This window comes from Bos javanicus, chromosome 9 (assembly GCF_032452875.1).
Source record: "Bos javanicus breed banteng chromosome 9, ARS-OSU_banteng_1.0, whole genome shotgun sequence".
Taxonomy (NCBI): Eukaryota; Metazoa; Chordata; class Mammalia; order Artiodactyla; family Bovidae; genus Bos; species Bos javanicus.
In genome coordinates this window covers 49,105,838-49,126,260 of record NC_083876.1, presented here as the reverse complement: position 1 = coordinate 49,126,260, position 20,423 = coordinate 49,105,838, and the positions used below count along the sequence as shown (strand labels likewise).

The 20,423-nt window shown below is 38.8% G+C and overlaps 1 protein-coding gene across 1 annotated transcript in view; it reads right to left on the bottom strand.

The window, feature by feature from the left end:
- Positions 1 to 18,575, bottom strand: part of ASCC3 (activating signal cointegrator 1 complex subunit 3) — a 335,161-nt gene extending 316,586 nt beyond the window's left edge. Inside the window, exon 1 of the mRNA XM_061427741.1 lies at positions 18,247 to 18,575. The gene's annotated coding sequence lies outside the window, so the exon portion shown is untranslated. The remainder of the gene's footprint in view (positions 1 to 18,246) is intronic.
- Between the last annotated feature and the right edge of the window lie 1,848 nt (positions 18,576 to 20,423).

The window sequence follows — 20,423 nt, the reverse complement described above, 5'->3', positions numbered from 1 at the left end:
CAAATATATCAATACTCACAATAGATGTAAACAAATTAATCTTAACACCAAAAGATTGACAGCCTGAATTACTAAACAGCAATCAAGTAAACACTAGAGCTATACCTAAAACAGGACAGAGAAAGGTTGAAAGTTAAAAGATGGAATAAGATCCTCCTGTAAATGATAACCAAAAGTAGCTAGTGGCTGTATCAACAGCATCAGATCAGATAAAAGAGACTTTAAAACAAAAGGTATTATTAAGGATAGGAGGAAAAAAAAAACCTCTCTACATAATATTAGAAGTTATAGCTCACTAAGGTATAAAAATTTTGAATTTGCATGCCTCAATAAAAATTAATTAAACCTCAACACGCCTCAAAATAAATTAAAACAGATTTCCAGAAAAAAGTAACAAGTCCAACATCAAAGTGAAAGTTCAATAATCGATCAATTATTGATAGGTCAAATCAACATCAACCAAAAAAAAAATGGAAGTTGAGCACTGAAATTAGTGAATTTAACCTAAAATAAATGAAAATATATATTCTTTTCAAGTACATTTGTAACAATTTTAAATGGCCTATGTATCAGTTCAGTTCAGTTGCTCAGTTGTGTCCGACTCTTTGCAACCCCATGAATCGCAGCACGCAGGCCTCCCTGTCCATCACCACCTCCCGGAGTTCACCCAAACTCATGTCCATGGAGTTGGTGATGCCATCTAGCCATCTCATCCTCTGGCGTCCCCTTCTCCTCCTGCCCCCAGTCCCTCCCAGCATCAGAGTCTTTTCCAATGAGTCAACTCTTCGCATGAGGTGGCCAAAGTACTGGTGTTTCAGCTTTAGCATCTGTCCTTCCAGTGAACACCCAGGACTGATCTCCTTTAGAATGGACTGGTTGGATCTCCTTGCAGTCCAGGGCACTCTCAAGAGTCTTCTCCAACACCACAGTTCAAAAGCATCAATTCTTCGGTGCTCAGCTTTCTTCACAGTCCAACTGTCACATCCATACATGACCACTGGAAAAACCATAGCCTTGACTAGACGGACCTTTGTTGGCAAATAAATATCTCTGTTTTTCAATATGCTATCTAGGTTGGTCATAACTTTCCTTCCAAGGAGTAAGCGTCTTTTAATTTCATGGCTGGAGTCACCATCTGCAGTGATTTGGGAGCCCAAAAAAATAAAGTCTGACACTGTTTCCACTGTTTCGCCATCTATTTCCCATGAAATGATGGGACCAGATGCCATGATCTTAGTTTTCTGAATGTTGAGCTTTAAGCCAACTTTTTCACTCTTCTCTTTCACTTTCATCAAGGGGCTTTTTAGTTCCTCTTCACTTTCTGCCATAAGGGTGATGTCATCTGCATATCTGAGGTTATTGATATTTCTGGCAATCTTGATTCCAGCTTGTGCTTCTTCCAGCCCAGCTTTTCTCATGATGTACTCTGCATATAAGTTAAATAAGCAGGGTGACAATATACAGCCTTGACGTACTCCTTTTCCTATTTGGAACCAGTCTGTTGTTCCATGTCCAGTTCTAACTGTTGCTTCCTGACCTGCATATAGGTTTCTCAAGAGGCAGGTCAGGTGGTCTGGTATTCCCATGTCTAGTAAATCTCAACAAATGTCAAAAAGTTAAGTATAGTATAGACTGGCAGACAACAAAATTTGCAGAAAAAGAGCAAATATTTTAGGTGTGGCAGGGAGCCTCTGCTGTATATTCTTTTTTTTTCTTTAAATCATTCTTGGGCTCAGGGTAACCAAATTAATCTGCTGACTCCAGATATAGTTCACATTTTCTGAATAAAATACAATTAGATTAGAAATCAGAAACACAAAAGATTAAAAAACATAGTTGTTTGCATTGCCAATCTGTAAGTAAAGGGTATGATTCGGGTGAGGAAAAACCAGCTGGATTCTCCACATCACAATAAAGAATTTCAGTCAGAAAAGTAAAATGATCCAATTTGCAAATAAACTCCCTCACTGGCTGACTTTAAATTTCAGCTACCCACTGGGAATGAGTTTAGGAGAACATTTCTGGAAATGAGATGATTCAAAGAATCACACTGGGATTTTTCTAACACAACATAACATAGTTCCTAGAGCATTTGGAAGAATAAATGAAAGCAAGAGTCAGTGGACACTGACGTTGTAAGACTTCAGTGTGCACCACAATCACCCAGAGGGCTTCTCAAACTGCTGAGCTTCACTTCCCTACTTTTCACCCCCAATCTTCTATTCAGCAGACCAGATGGCATTGAGATGGGACACAGGATCTTATCTTCCCAGCAAGTTCTCCAGTGATGCAGCAAGTCTAGTACCACACTTGGAGAACCACTGTTTCAGAGGTGTTATCTTTTATTCTGAAGTCACCATCTCAGTCCTGTCTCAAACCAACAGTAACCACGACGTTTCCACCTGTATTAAGAACTCAGCGGCTTAAGTTCGGTGCACAATCTGTTTCCCAGCAGTCTTTCTCAAAAAGGATCTGTGAGAGAAGTCTTCCTGAAAGTGAACTGAGTGACTTTTTTCTCAATTCTCCTACATATGGAACATAGTTAATATCATCCATTGAGTAGTAAAGCATAAAATGTATGCCTCAGGGCACTGGAGTTTAAATTCTCTACCTAGACTGAGAGAATTCTATTCAAAGATAAGAATTCTATTCATGACTGACAAGTCAGAAGTCTTTAAAGAAAGATCTTGACACTAAACTGAACAGTATTCTGCCTCAGAACCTACTTTTTAACCATACATGTTAGTGCTTTCAAAATATAATATCAGAACAAGAAACATGTGATACATGGGATATTCTACCTCAGGCAAGGTCTTAAGAATTAACAGAGTTTGGCATCTCTCATTATTATTTTGACATATCTCACAGTGATCTGAATGTCCTGTGCCTCTCTTTAAAAAGCAAGGAGTATGGTGCACTGGGACGACCCAGAGGGATGGTATGGGGAGGGAGGAGGGAGGAGGGTTCAGGATGGGGAACACGTGTATGCCTGTGGCGGATTCATTTCGATATATGGCAGAACCAATACAATATTGTAAAGTTTAAAAATAAAATAAAATTTAAAAAATTAAAAATAAAAATAAAAAGCAAGGAGTAAGACTTCATTGATTTTTATTCGAATTCACCAATCCAACAAATCCTAACAAAACAACAAACTGCTCACACCCAAACTCTAAGAAGAGATCTAATAATAGTAGGGCCCGGTACTGAGGTCACACTGTTAGACTCTACACTAGCAGGAAACTTTAAAGCTCCCCGAGGGATCATCCAAATAATCAGTATGAATTATACTCAAAAAATGAAGTAAAGCACATTCCTTGATTTTTTTTTATTTGGTTTTATCTACTTTATTCCTGAAGTTAAATGACCACCACTGTAAAATATAATAGTTCACTTCTTCATAGTTACCTGTAAATCATTTATTCACAAATATTTTAGGATCTCCTATCCAGCAGGAACTGTGTTAAGCACTGGGTATAAATAAGGTTTACAGAACTCTATTCTTCAAAACCCACTGTATCCTATACCAGTAAAAAGATCGCCAAACATTTAAGGGAAAGTTCAAATTGAAAAAATAAATTTTCAATCTTATGGTTATTCATTTAATCAACAAATATCTATAGATCACCTACAATGTATTAGATACCCTGCAAGGATCTAGAGATTTAAAAAGGGGGAAAAAGAAAAAACAGTTCTTGTATGACTGCCTCTTACCCTAGATAACAAATATACAATACAGCTGAAAAGAAAGAAAAACAGCTGCAAAAATTATGCAGATATAACTGTAGGAAGACAAGGGAGAAACACCTAAGAAGGTGGAAACGAAAGTAGGTAAGAAGGAAGGAAACTGAGATTTTAAAGGACTTGAGTGGGGGAAAAAAGGTTATTCCAAGGTAAATATATAAAGAAGAAAACTAAACCAACAGATTATTGCTTAAAAAAACCTATAAAATAGTTCATTTGGAGACTCATGAAATTAAAGATGTAAGCAGAGACCCAACAGCATGTTTCAATTTAAGCACTTTTTATCCTGCTAAAAAATATAACATATTGTAGAAAAATGACTCAGATTTAAGTGTAGTGAACAGATTAAAGGTGAGGTCAAATTGGAGACAAGCAAACTATTTGGAAATTTATTTCAATAAACTAGGTGAAAAACAGAGGATACAATTGAAGCAAGAAAAGACAGAAAAGGATGGATTTGAGAAATGTTTTTATTTGGGAGACAGAAGAAATTCATGGACAGGATGTGAGGATGAAGGTGAAAGAGGCAGGACCCCCACCTTTCTAGCTCATGAAAGGCAGAACAGCTGAGTGTGTATGTAGAGAAGGCGTACTGGAAGAACAAAGATGATTAGTTCTGCTTTGGAAAGTTTTGATCATGGGCCATCAAGTGGGATATACGGTTTAGGGTTTCCTATCAGAGGTCTGGGGCTAGAAGGACAGATTTAGTGTTATCCCTTCAATGTAGTTAAAAGCATGGTTGAACATACTCCTTTATGTGAAATTATTTATATAAACCTGCAGACTCTCTCCCTAAGAAAACAGACATACACACGTACAAACATTTTGTAATTCATTTCAGAGGATGCACGAAAGCCATGAAATCCACCCATGTATCCCTAAAAACCTCTTGAGAGTAGACAGTAGAGGGCCAAGGACAGAGTCCTAAAGGACCAAAAAAGAGCTGTCATATAAAGAAAGTGGTATCACAAGAAAAGGTTTCAAATGTTATGCTACATAGTCCAGTGCACTCAGCCACTAAAGTCTTAGATGACTTTAGAAAACACATTTTCAAAACAAATGGTGGAAGAAAGCATATTTCAGTGGGTGAAACATAAATGGAAAGGAAGAAATTGAGTACTAGCGACTCTTTCAAGGAATGTGGTTGAGAAGAAAAAGCAAGAAATAGTGAAAACATAGGGTTAATACTTTTTAGTAATACAAGAGAGAGTTCAGCACAATTCTATAAATCAGATGAGAGCCAATAAAGACAGGTTGAGTAACCAAAGCAAAGACTATGAACATGACTTAGGACAGTAGGGTCCCTGAGAAAGCAAGAGAGACAATCATGGGTCTAGATATACCACTTGGATAGAAGGAGTGTGGCGGGCTGGGTGAGTAGAAGTGCATATATGTTTATAAGGGAAGCAGAAGGTAAATAGGGAGAGAAAAAAATATGGTAAAAGATAGTTCCACCAAATGACTCCTATTTTCTTTGAGATCCAAAACTAGCCAAAATAAAGTGAGATGGAATTTTTGAAGACAGAGGCAAAAGTTTGACCTTACCATCAACAATGAGAGGAAACTGACTAATAAATCATAAAAGGATTTTTCAGGTGGCAAATGAATGCTCATCCCATGTTGGAAACCATAAATTTAGAATGGCAACAATCTGGCACAGGAACAAAGGTTGGCATTATATAGGGTTAAGGTTTGATAACTCAGGGACAATAGGAGGGCAGTAGAGCCTAAATGGCGCAAATGATTGAGTGCTGGATTTGAGGTCCAAAACAAAAGGAAAAGACATTCAACTAAGAGGTCTTAAAGACAGACATCGTAATGTTTACTATTAAACTTTCTGATACAAGATACAGCGAAGGCTTATCAAGATAAACTGACCTACAAAGCAATTGCTACCCCAGTAATTTTTATTCCAACCAAAATTTTGTAAATAAAAATATCCCTCAAAACAAATATATCTATCTTTCTAAAAGATAGAAAGCCTAGAAGTCACTTTTTTTTTTTTCCTATTCCCTGAAGTACTCCTCTATGGTTATCTGAATAAGCCTTTAGACTGTCAATTAGATATATTGACAGATATACAGAAACAGATAAACAGAAACTGTTTTGAAGAAGTTAACCGCCCTTTTTAACATTCAAATAGGGAAGAAAAATATCTGACAGTAACGTATTTCCCTTTGTGAAGCAATATTAACCAATAATTTGTAAGCTAGAATTCTAGTACACATTATTCTGAAGTAGCATATTAAAAATTATAAGATTTATTTTTCATATTCCAAACCCATGTTTCTCAACTCTAAAAAGGGTCCAACTGCTTGACAGCAACTTTAGGAAAATACAGTTACAGTATTTTTAATTACAAATAAATAACAAAAACTCAAGAAGAAACAAACTATATTTCCTAATAAGTATAAAGTCAAGCAATTGCTTGTTGGTGATCATGAATACCAGGTAATTATTAGGAGGGGAAAAAGAAAGTAAAAGAGATACAATGTAGGTAAGGGATAAAAGCACTGAAAAGATGGATGAGGCTGTGAATGGAACAAAAATTAGAATTTAAGATTTCAATAGCCAAAACAGAATTATATGCCCACATACAATACCTTTTAGAAAAAATAAGCTGAAATATTTAATTTTAATTCATCTGTTAAAAAAAATCAAGTTGTGATATAGATATAATTAACACAGTTAAAATTAGAATTCAGAAAAATAAGCCTTAATAGATATTTTATATATATATATATATATATATATATATATATATATGAAGTGAAGTGAAGTGAAGTCGCTCAGTCATGTCCGACTCTTTGCGATCCCATGGACTGTAGCTTACCAGGCTCTTCCATCCATGGGACTCTCCAGGCAAGAATACTGGAGTGGGTTGCCATTTCCTTCTCCAGGGGATCTTCCCACCCAGGGATTGAACTCTGATCTCCCGCACTGCAGGCAGACGCTTTACCCTCTGAGCCATGATGGTAGTACATATATATATATATATACAAATCCTCTACTATACCATTTCAAAAGGGGGCGATTTTTTTTTCATGGTAAATCCTAAAGAAAACTTTTAGTTACTTGTACTGAACTTGTATTCCTTACTTGCCTTGTACCTTATGCCACCAACAGGTCAATGTGAAGTCACATCTTAGGTATATTTAATTAATTATTTGAATCAAACAAAGGAAACCAAATACAAGGTATAGACAGACACAAAAAATAATGCTAGAGATTCTGTCCACTATTTCACATACTCAATACATGCTCTTGAGTGAACGGGGGTGAACAACAAGAATATGATGCTCCCTTAAGTCTGTTTCAATAACTACATGCATATCCAACTGAGAATCCTGCTGTACTGCAGGACTCCAAGGTTTAAAACCAAGTTCCCTTTTTAAAAAAATATACATGGCCATTAAACACAAGCCAACTTTTTCATCTTGTTCATCCTCAGAAACTACGATATGTCCCAAGTTTGGAGGAAAAGTGTGGCTGTATATGACATATTGAGAGACAGTAGGTTTTGACAACCTGGTGTCTTCCTAAAGGACTTTCAAGGGAAATTTGTAACTATTCATAACCTTCACCAAACAAGTTCACTTTAGATCTTAACTCATTCTTAAGCAAGAAGCAATGGCTCTTGAATAGTTTCCAATCAAGTTAGGTAACACACCTGGAACATGGAGAACTGAGAAAGCACAGCAAAGATAAATAAATACATACATATACATTTCTTTTCATGAATCAAAATCTAAAAGATGATGCTGTTAGTGCTGCACTCAATATGCCAACAAGTTTGGAAAACTTAGCAGTAGAAAAGGTCACTTTTCATTCCAATCCCAAAGAAAGAAAATGCCAGAGAATGTTCAAACTACCATACAATTGCACTCATTTCACATGCTAGCAATGTAATGCTCAAAATCCTTCAAGCAAGGCTTCAACAGCAAGTGAACAGAGAAATTCCAGATGTACAAGCTGGATTTAGAAAAGGCAGAGGAACCAGAGATCAAATTGCCAACATCCACTGGATCACAGAAAAAGCAAAGGAATTAAAAAAAAAAAAATGTGCTTCATTGACTACTGCTAAAGCCTTTGACTATGTGAATCACAACAAACTGTGGAAAATTCTTAAAGAGATGGGAATACCAGATCACGTTACCTGCCTCATCGAGAAATGTGTATGCAGGTCAATAAGCAACAGTTAGAACTGGATATGGGATAACAGACTGGTTCCAAATTGGGAAAGGTGTACATCAGGTGTATATTGTCACCCTGCTTATTTAACTTATATGCAGAGTACATCATGAGAAACGCTGGGCTGGAAGAAGCACAAGCTGGAATCAAGACTGCCAGAAGAAATATGAACAACCTCAGATATGCAAATGATACCACTCTAATGGCAGAAAGTGAAGAGGAACTAAAGAGCCTCTTGATGAACATGAAAGTGGAGAGCAAAAAAGCTGGCTTAAAACTCAGCATTCAAAAAACTAAGATCATGGTATCTGGTCCCATCACTTCATGTCAAATAGATGGGGGAAAAGTGGAAACAGTGATAGACTTTATTTTCCTGGACTCCAAAATCACTGCAGATGATGACTGCAGCCTCAAAATTAAAAGATGCTTGCTCCTTGGAAGAAATCCTATGACAAACTTAGTGTATTAAAAAGCAGAGACATTACTTTGCCAAGAAAGGTTCATATAGACAAAGCTATAGTTTTTCCAGTAGTCAGGTATGGATGTGAGAGAGTTGGACCATAAAGAAAGGTAAGCACCGAAGAGTTGATGTTTTTAAACTGCGGTGTTGGAGAAGACTCCTGAGATTCCCTTCGATAGCAAAGAGACCAAACAAGTCAGTCTTACAGGAAATCAACTCTGGATATTCATTGGAAGGACTGATGCTGAAGCTCAAATACTCTGGCCACCTGATGCAAAGAGTCAACTCACCGGAAAAGACCCTGATGCTAGGAAAAATTAAGGACAAGAAGAAAAGGGGGCAACAGAGGATGAGATGGTTGGATAGCATCACTGACTCAATGGACATGAGTCTGAGCAAACTCTGGGAGATAGTGAAGAACAAGGAAGCCTAATGCCCTGCAGTTCATGGGGTCACAAAGAGTTGCACAAAACTTAGCGACTGAACAACGAACAACAACAACATATACACCTTTTATATGAATCAAAATCTATAATGGCTTGTTAAGAATAAAATTTATATATACAAGATTCTTGTTCTCTAACTTTTCCCTTCAACTACTTACTTACATTAACTCCAGGTTTACCAACCACAGATAGGGGAGAAAACCTAGACAGACTCATAACTATTAACCTAAGAGTCTACAGAAGACCTCCAAGGTTATATTTACTTTTAACAAAGGATAAGAAAAGCTTTTCTTTTAAATATTCCTGGGACGATAAATGGCAAGAATAACATATCAGCACAGATGAGAAGAACAGTCAGAAAAAACACCCCACAAGGAACAAACCAGCACACGTATTCCAGAAAACGTGTGGAGCAGACTCACTACATACAAGGCAATACATATTTTCCTTTCGTTCCAGTAGAAAAGGTTGCGGCCCAAATTAGCTGAAAAAGGCAAAATTCTCATTCCACTCCAATCTATGGGCCTCTGGAAAGATCGACTCAGGGACTCTGTTCCTGTCCCCTAATGAGCCCTGAGAAGATTAATTTAACTGAAACCTCTCATAAGGTACCCTCATACACCAAACCCAAAACTCAAGTGATGCTCTGGAGTTAGCTTTAGCTGTTTAGAGAAAGCATTTTCCTGATCTTGCACACTTGTTCCTCTGTACCACGGTTATATGGAACACCACCACATTCCCAAATATGAGCTCCAGTGATCTTTCAGAAATCTGATAGTTTTTACATGCAAATAAACTAGAATTATACACTCCAAATCCTAAAAAAAAATTTATCAAAGAGTATAATGGCTTTGATCTTTATTTACTGTTTTGTGTAGAGGAAATTCTTGAATAGCCCTAACTCGACACTATGTCAAAGAAGCTGCCACTACCTTGAAATAGCAGATGAAATCTCTACCCCTCTCTCTGAAGTAGAGAAAAAGTAGGCATTAACAACAGGACTGAGGTGAATTTATGTTGTAAACAAGAAATATAAAAACAGAAAAGGAAATTACTAACTCATTGGGCATTACAAATTAGAGTACATAAGAATTTTATCATAGTTACATGTTATTTAATGTAATGCGTGCTTTACTTAGTCTTTCTGAAACAATGTATTGCCAGGACCGTTACTTAACATTCTAGTCTGAACTGTTTGTTTCAATCTTATTGAATTAAAGACTTAATTACTAAAAGAGGGTACTCTCTTTCACTCTGTATTAGCCAGAAATGCACCCTGACAAATACAGTTAATAAGAATATTTTCTGTGTGCCCTGTTCTGAGCTGAACTCTCACTCCATACTCTGTTACTCACAGCTTCCTAAACTGAAAGATGTCTGAAAGGGTCAGATCCATATTTCTCCTTCTTTCTTATATTCTAACTTTCTAAGCCATTTTTTTTTACCAACCAATTATATATACTACATTTCAGAGAAAAAAATAAGTTTTGACAATGACATCTCCAACCTTTTTTAGAACATAATTACTAAAGGAAACCTCTAAAGATTGCTAGTTAACCATTTTTACAGTAAAGATACCAGGAAAATCATGGTAGTTATTGATTGTTTAATAAAAATGACATCTGTATAGGTTAAACATCGATGTTTTTCAGTGGCTTATAAAAAATCTCCATGTAAGTATAAATCACAAAGTATCTGGGTCACTAAGTACTAGATGTTGATTTCTGATCTTAAAAGTACTTTAAAAAAATTATCTGTACTGTCTAATGTCAGTGAGTTTTCAAAGTTGAGTACTCTGTTCACATAAGTGACTTCTAGATATAAACCTGTCATCTTACTTTAAATGTTCTCTTCACCAAGGTAATCAGTACCATTTCTTTCCACCAATACCCCTCATTAAGCCTTGGCTTATATCCTGTCACTCAGAAGTATGTCGAAACATGCATGAGAACTTTATACAACAGCTTCAAGGCAATGGATTGAGAGGCAGCAGAGAAGTGACAAAAGAGAAAAAAAAATTAGCAACGCTTTTCAAGAGAAGAATTGAAGCAACTAAAAAAAAAAAAAAAAAATTCGGAGAAGGCAATGGCACCCCACTCCAGTACTCTTGCCTGGAAAATCCCATGGATGGAGGAGCCGGGAAGGCTGGAGTCCATGGGGTCGCTGAGGGTCGGACACGACTGAGTGACTTCACTTTCACTTTTCACTTTCATGCATTGGAGAAGGAAATGGCAACCCACTCCAGTGTTCTTGCCTGGAGAATCCCAGGGATGGGGGAGCCTGGTGGGCTGCTGTCCATGGGGTCACACAGAGTCAGACACAACTGAAGTGACTTAGCAGCAGCAGCAGTAGCAGCAAGGCAAAAATTACTCCTTGTTAAATCTGCTTGGCAATGTGTGTTACATTATTTTCTGAACATTTTCCATATTCTGGAAATATATCAAAACTAAGGTTTTAATTAAGTTTATTTATTTTTAACTGAAGGATAATTGTTTTACAATACTGTGTTGGTTTCTGCCATACATCCACATGAATCAGCCATAGGTGTATGTATATCCCATTTGAACCTCCCTCCCTAATTAAGTTTTAAATAAACACAGAAGCCTAATAAGAAACAGAAGAATTGTGAAAGCATCAAACTGAATGTCTAGCAAATCGCAGCTTCTAAAAGCATTCCTGAAAATGCTCTGGCTTATGAGACTTAACATTGAACACCTGGGCGCTCTTTTAATATTGCCACCCATAATGTACTTCAATTCCATTTAACCAAATTAATTCTGCCATTTTCAATCCAGAGTCCATTCTCCTTAGCATAAAAGAGGGAAGAGAATTTAGCAGTTAATTAAATCTATTTTCTCTTTTAACATCCTAGTAATTGCCCCAAGAAATACACTGCTAAATGTAGCTTAAAAACTGTTTCGCTATCCTCAGTGTTTCTTCAAGGATTCACATCACAGGTTCTACAAATTCACTTTTCTTTAATTCATTCTTAGTTTTTGTACTCTTTCTCCATTGTTCAACTTATATTTTAAAAAAATACTCAGGCACAGCATCAGTTTCTTGAGACACCTCTCTCTTCTTGATCATTGGAGTTAATGTATGATTAACATCAGGATTACATTTTCAAGAGACCCAATCTACCTTTGTGTCTATGCTCTCAGGCTAAGAATCACACAAATTTTTTTGTAAGTTACAGTTGCCAGATAAAAATATAAAATGCAGGATTAAATTTGAATTTCAGGTTGTTTAATAAATCATTCTTTTAGTATAATATGTCCTATGCAATATTTGAGACATTCTTAAATGGGATATAGTTATACTAAAAAAAAAAAAAAAATCACTGTTGCTTACCTGAAATCCAAATTTAACTCTGTATCCTGTATTTAGAAACACTACTCTGAATATTCAAATATCTGTCTTCCCTAACTCTTTTGGTAAATACTGTATCTTCTTAAGAGTAAAAGTTAATAAGAGATCTCCAGATTTTTTTAATAGGTATCAACTATTTAAAAGTTTAAATGACAAGAATGAACACAAAGTAAAAGATTAGACAAGTCTGTAGTGGTGACACTTAAGTGACCATCTATGAGGGCAGCTGCAGTGACCTGAGAGGCACCAGGTACCCAGGGCTGAAGGAGTAAACTTCAGGAGGGTAATCTCACAATCTGGTGCAGAAGACAACCCAATGAGATAAGCTATCTCAATACAGAGTAAGACTGCTGGCTCTCAAAGAGGGCAGTAATGAGCGTTTTTGGAACACAAAGCAGGTGCATCCAGCCTAGCAGAAAAGGAAACCGGGAAGAAAAAGTACCTTCCTTACTTGAGACAACAGGGATGAGGAGTCAATCAGGTACACATACTGATGAGAGGTGAGAACATTCCACATTCAAAGAACTAAATAGATGACTGAAGGATAGTAGTCAAGGAGTATGTAATGTGGCAGGAGATGGGGCTGGAGAGACAGGTGGGAACAAGGTCATCAGGGCCTTGTAAGTCATGTTGCTCGGAAACTCTTTTAATAGTAAAAGAAATCTCCAAAAGAGTTAATGACTTGAGCTGTGTTTAACAGGGATTACTTTCCTGGAGAATCCCATGGACAGAGGAGCCTGGCAGGCCATGGTCCATAAGGTCGTACAGAGTTGGACACGACTGAAGCCACTAAGCACGCACACACGCACTATGAATGCAGAGAAGAAAACGGACCACAGGAAGGCAAGACCTGAAGCAGAAAGACACTATGAGGTTGTTAGAGTAATCCAGAAGAAGAGATGAGAGTTCCTGAACTGTAATGGTAGTGAATTAGAGGAAAGTGGAAGAATCCAATCAAATCTATTTGGCTTAGGCTGATTATTTTTATCTGTGGTGGGGAAGGAGGCAAGGACCACAGTTAACTTCCACGTTGACAGATCAGGTGATGATATAATTCACAAAACTAGACCAGAATATCATGAGTTCAATCTCAAACAGAGTGAATCTAAGATGTCCATATGACATTCAAGTAAAAATGGCCAGCAGGGACTGAATATTCAGGTGTGAAATTCAGGAGAGAGGTCTGAATATAAACATGAGAATCATAAGGAATACCATGGGAACAGCTGAAAATCATGCAAGGATTTACATGAAGACTAAAGAAGACAAGACAGCAGAAGGTGGAGAAACACAAGTCTTTACAGAAAAAATAGCAGGGGTGGGGGTGGGGTAAGGTCTGTAAAGGAGATTCTGAACAGCACAAGGTCAAGTAAGGCCAGACTGGGGTTAGGATAAGGGAAGGATAAGTTTTAAACAAGCAACATGGTCAACTATGCCAAACGCTGTCAAGAAATGTAGTAAAATATCCTGGGATTTAGAATTTAAGCTGTGTTTTTCCAGTGTTCTGTTTCTAATAAATACAAATAGAAGAGTTCTCAAAGCTTGGTGTTAAGTCAAGCAACCTTAAACCTCTCTAAAACCCACTCAGTTTTCTTTCTGAGCTGATTGCCAAAATCTCTGACTTACGATAACAGCTTTTTCACCTTTTTAATCAGCGACAGGGCCTCTACTTTTCTAACTTCAGATGGCTAGGAGAGCAGTCAGTGGCCATGCATTAGTATTTGTCCTTGCCTTAAGGAATTACACTGAACACTCTCACAGAGCCAACATCTTGACTATAATCTCCAAGAGGGAATAAGTAATGTATATCTTCATCTCTTTGGTACCTGGCAAAGTTCTTGGCCTGTGCCAAAGAACTCAATAAATATCTATTCAATGATGTGTACTCAGAGTATTACTGTGAAGTCTTCCAGAAGTGATCGTTAGGTTATTCCTTACCTCTCCAGTCCCCAGAGTAAAAGCATTGCTAATATTTTTGCAAAGCTTCCTTCACTCATTAAAGAATGCTCAGAAAGAATGTTTAATGGGCCCCCTTGGTGACAGAGGTACTACTTAAAGCAAGAGCCACCCCACGCCTGAGGTCAGGGGCGGCGCCTGAGAGGAGCTACCCCACGTCCAAGGTAAGGAGCAGCGACTGCACTTTATTGGAGCAGCCACAAAGAGATATCCCACATCCAAGGTGAGAGAAACCCAAGTAAGATGGTAGGTGGACAGGGAGGCCTGGCATGCTGCGGTTCATGGGGTCACAAAGAGTCGGACACGACTGAGCGACCGAACCGAACATTTTAGAAAAGGCATGTGCACTAGAAAAAGGTGCACTGAAATCACTTTTGCAAACTGTGACCTGCCCTTCACATTAATTTCTTATAAATTATTTATGTAGAATTTTATAATTAAATCTCTTAAATCAAGATGAAGCTGTATCTATTTGTATTTATAAATAAGAGTAGAATTTACCATTTTTATATTGTTACATTTGATTAGCCTGTTGAACACTTTATGCACTTTCAAGAATTTTTTGGCAAACCCAAATTGTCTCATCAGTAAACAAGAATTTCCTCCCTTGAAATGAAATGTAGTTTTCCTTTATCAAATTCATATGCCACATTTCTTAGCTACACACAACTGAGGAACTTGCTGGTCACTCACTTCATTTGAAATTAACCTGGCAAGTCTTTGAAAATGCTGGAAAACATTATCAACTGCCTCTCTAACTACTCCACAATCCTAAGATAAAATTACCTTCCTTCTTTTGAAGTTCTGGTTTAATAGATATTATCTACAATTAAGAGGCTCTTGAATTCATATGCTTTAATATGAAGTCCTTCAACAATATGAATTGGTTGCACTGGAATCATTGGGAATTCACTTGAAAATAGACATTTCCAGACACCACTTCCCAAAATTATGATTTAGTAGTTTGACAATCTCTGGTTTAGTCATTAAATAAGTAGCTGTGAACTTTTTCTTCTTCAAATATAAATATTTCTTCCCAGTTATCTTATTAAAACATATCCCAAGAATTTTATTATTACCTGAAAATTTCTTACATATTACATTTTTAAATTATGTATCTTCCCAAATTCCCACCCTTATTTTCCATGTCAGTTCAAACCTTTGATAACAAATGCAATTCCTATGAATTCTCCTTGAAGAGGAAATCACAGAAATGGAGAAAAACTAACCCCAGACTCCAACACCAGGAAGACAAAATGGGAATCTAATTTACAAAGATCCCCAAGGGTTATTCTACTCAAATAACAATTTCTTAGAAGTAGAATGCAGTGGGAAGAAACAGAATAAAAATAGAGGTAAATTAGTTCAGAGGCCAATTTGTTTGATGGCAGAAAACCAGTTAACTTCTCAAGGTATCAATTTTCTGATCAATAAAATAAAGAGGGTTACAAAATGATTTTTTTATGCCCCTTTCAGGCTGAATAATCTGATTAAACCATAATACTCAAACAAGTTTAACTGCACTAACTCTGAAACACATAGAGTTTCAGAAATATAAATATGTCTATAAGACATTATTATAAGCCAACACAGCAGGAAAATGAACAAACAGTAGACAAACTCACTCAAAAATATTCACTTGCTCATCTAACCACAAAATACTCAAATGAGATGGTACATATTGAATGAATGAATATTTACATGTGTCTGTCAACCATGTGCCAGATATTATACCAGGCAAAAGAAATAAGTAACTATTTTAAGTAACTTTAGAGTATAATGTAGGAGATAGACACGTAAAGTCTGCCTTTGGATAATTATTAATCATATACTCCCAGGTAGCTCAATGGTAGAGAATCCACCTGCCAATACAGAAGACACAGGTTCAACCCTGGGTAGGAAATGGCAACCCACTTCAGTATTCTTGCCTAGAAAATTCCATGGACACAGGAGCCTGGCAGACAACATTGCATGGGGGTCACAAAGAACAGAACACAACTGAGCAAACCCAAATACTTTATTCTCTCTTCCTTGGTAATTAAGCACTTTTTCTTTCCATAAATGTGTTTGCTACAATTTCAGTTTCAGGTAGACATCTGCTCAAAGTTGAAAACTGTGCCACATTACATCAAGACAGCGAAGTCTGACACGCTGCAGTCCACGGGGTCACAAAAGAATGGTAAACAACTTACTGACTGAACATTAACAACACATCAAGACTATTCTGTACTAAAAGGGCTTATGTTAACTACTGCCCCATGGAAGGTATTATTGGACAATAAATTCACTTCAGTCAACAAGTATTATACATATTTCTGATGAAAATGCTCTGTGCATAGAACTACTATGAATTACTCTAATGAATTACAAGTTATTAACACATAGACCAACAGACCAACGTAAAAACTGGAAAAATTACTTTAAAAACATTTTTAATGTTTAAGTATTATTTTTCAGGTATAAACTGACTTCTAATTCTGAATTTTATAATTAAGTCAACTTGTCCAAAAGAAAACTTACTCCTCTTAACCGGCAAAACACAAGCATGCATACTATCTTTTTGATCAAAAACAAAACAAGTCATGCTGTTCAAGTAAAATGATCTGCTCCTCTTTCAATGCCACTTTATATATAAACACTGACAGTAACTTTTTCTTGCAAAAAGCCTTGCTTTTGTCAACTAGATATCCGTGGCATGAGGAGGAACCCTAATCAAGATTCTCTATTAGAAGGAGGAAGGACTATAGAAAGTTTCCTAAGTACAGACATCCTGTCTCTCTTGACTGCCTAGGCCTAGCATAGTGCCTGGCACATAGAAAGACATAAATAAGTGAATGATGAATGAAAGAAAACTAAAATTATACAGCAGGGATCACAATGATAAGCCATGAAAAATTAAAGAAAGAAAATAAGTGAAGTCGCCTAGTCGTGTCCGACTCTGCCACCCCATGGACTGTAGCCCACCAGGCTCCTCCATCCATGGAATTTTCCAGGCAACAGTACTGGAGTGGGTTGCCATTTCCTGCTCCAGGGGATCTTCCCGACCCAGGGATTGAACCCAGGTCTCCCGCATTGCAGGCAGATGCTTTACCCTCTGAGCCACCAGGGAAGCCCCAATTCACTCCAATAACACTGTTTTGCTTACACTTAACTGGCATCTCTAAAGAGCATTTTTCTTATGCAAGAATATTATTATAACCACGATTAAAAATAAAAGATATATGAACAGGAGCACAATCCAGACTGGAATCAAAAGCTGAATCCTCAACTTTTAAGAACATTTTGAAAAGTCGGAAAGATGATTTCAGTCTATGAAACATGAAATGTGGTGATGGAGACAACAGCTACTCAAGTCTAATTTTACTTAGGGAAAGAAAGAAAATGAGATTACTAGTTTGAACTGCACATGTCATGCCATTCGTATTAAACTTTTAGCTAGCGCTAAAATGACGTTTCTTTTAAACCAGAGAGCAAATACATGAGCACACTGCAATCAGTGAACAAGTTAGTGTGTGATAAGAAGCCTATTTAAAATAAAAAACTGCCCACGTACCCACGACATCGCAGCATGCTCGCACATACAACACACTTTCTTCAAAATAACATTCTAGATTCCTCGATTGCTAAATTCACCCACAATTCACCATGGTCCACTCCCTATCCAGTTTATTTACTGTTCAGTGTGAAAGTAAAAAATACTGGTAAATTGATTTCTCTCCGAAGTCCACGTAAAGAAAATGAAAAAGTTATTACATTTTTGCAAAGAAAAAAGAAAACTAATGAAAACAAACTACTCACGCACAGGGGGAAAAAGCACGCATCTGGTCTTCGCCTTGTGGCCTAACACCTTGGCAACATGTGGCCGTGTTCATGTTTTGATCCCCACCCCCACTCTACAAATTTCCTGAGCAGGACGAGACTATCCGAGACCACGGAAAAGTCTCAGGCCCAGAGAGGAATGACAGGTCCGGGCTCGCCTCCGGGGCCGAAAGACAATCGCACCTGGGGCGCCCTGGCCCCGCCTCCCGCCGGCTTCCCCGGGCCGCAGCTCCCCTTCTCCTCCCAGGTCCCCATCCTCACCTTCGGCCCCGCTTCAAGAGCTTCCCATCACTCTGCCAGCTCCTGTCTCCCTCCCTTTCGGTTTGATCTTTACTTCCCACGCCGGGTGGGGGGCAGAGGGCAGGGCAGAGAAGGCCAGAGGACAACTTCCCCGCCGCGTCCTCGTCCGCACTCCACGCCGGCCTAGCCGGATCCCTCCCAGTCCTGGGGCAGGGTCCACGAAGACGGCTCGACCAGGGGACAGACCCACAGACCCGGCAAGCAGGGAGGGGGCGGAGGAGACGCGGGCCTACACGTCACCCGCCGGCAGCGGCGCCAACGTCGCACGTCGGCTCCTTCAGCTCCACCCCGCCCGCGCGCGCGCGCCGCCGCCCCGCCTCCTGCCCGCGGAGCTCGGATCCGGACCCGGCCAACTGCGAGGGCGGGCTCTTGGGCGGGCAGGCGTGCGGGCGGGGTGGAGCTGAAGGAATCCTGGGATTCCGGGTGTGTAGGTCAATGGCAACCCACTCCAGTACTCTTGCCTGGAAAATCCATGGACGGAGGAGTCTGGTAGGCTGCAGTCCATGGGGTCGCTAGGAGTCGGACACGACTGAGCGACTTCACTTTCACTTTTCACTTTCATGCATTGGAGAAGCAAATGGTAACCCACTCCAGTATTCTTGCCTGGAGAATCCCAGGGACTGGGGAGCCTGGTGGGCTGCCGTCTGTGGGGTCGCACAGAGTCTGACACGACTGAAGCGACTTAGCAGCAGCAGCAGGTTGCCGTCACCACGCCTCTCCGGCCACCTCCAAATTACCTGAGCGTCTTTCTTTGCAGTTATTATACTTGGATTGGCCTTATCTTCTCGCCCATTTCTAAGGCGAAGACCTGGAGACTCAGTTCAGTCGCTCAGTCGTGTCGGACGAAGACCCGGAGGAAATAATGCTTATTACAAATAAATAAGAGAGGAGTCCTGAGTATGAGCGAAGAACCAAGTTAACTGCCATTGTCATCACCAGCCAGCAACCCTGGCCACTGGTCACTTTATACATGACTCCTTGCTCTCAAGTTCCGCCTTCCTTAAGCTTTCTGAGTCTCAGTTTAGTTTTCTCAAAGTTATGTCTTCTAGTTGGTCCTTTTGTCTGACGAACTCCACCAAAAACAAAATGCCTGGAGATTACCTGGCTTAGTTGCAAATCAGGAAGAGGTTAAGAAAAACTAACCTCAAGTATGTGTGTACAGTTCAGTTCAGTTCAGTTGCTCAGTCGTGTCCGACTCTTTGCGTCCCCATGAACCGCAGCACGCCAGGCTTCCCTGTCCATCACCAACTCCCGGAGTCCACCCAAACTCAAGTCCATTGAGTCGGTGATGCCATCCAACCATCTCATCCTCTGTCGTCCCCTTCTCCTCCTGCCCTCAATCTTTCCCAGCATCAGGGTCTTTTCAAATGAGTCAGCTCTTCGCATGTGTGTACGATTCTAGACTAAAAAAGCCGAGCACGCAAAGGTGGTATGAGCTAATAATGTGTTGTGGCTCCTTCTTTCTCTTCCAAACACACTCTTGTAAGGAATGTGTCTTGATGCCTCATAGAACCGTGTTTTATGGAGGCTGCCAGTAATGATCCAATTATACATTTAACTGGCCCAACTATTACTTCTGGGGTTCTGCTCTTCAGTTCTAGATCAAATACCTCAAGAAGACCTCAAAGATGCTGGAACTATTTCAAAGAAGAGCAAAATGATGACGAATTCTCAAAACCATGACAAATGAAGTATTATCTGAACTTGGGAAGATTCTCATAGAAGAACAAAAGCTACTGGGACTGTCTCCAAATATGTAAAAACTTGTCATGTGACATAGATTTGGTTCATGTGGTCTCAAGAGATGCAGAGTTGAGAGAAACAGATTTCAGATCCTGAGAAGATTCCCTTCTGGCACTCACCAGAGAAGGTGTCTGCTTTAGGTTACATGGTTGCCTTGACCACTGGATTTGACTTTTAAGTAGATTGTGAAGGTTTACTTAACAGGACCTAGGTACAGGAGAGCCAGGCATCAAGAGAAGAATTAGTTGATGGTTTTGTTAAAGATGTTTACAACCTGAAAAGTCAATCAGTTCATGGTTCCAGCCCTAGAATTTACAAGTTAGCTGTGAAACAAATGCATCAAAAGGTAAAAAATGCAAGGAAGGCCAGATGATAAAGCGAGGTGGTAGCAATAA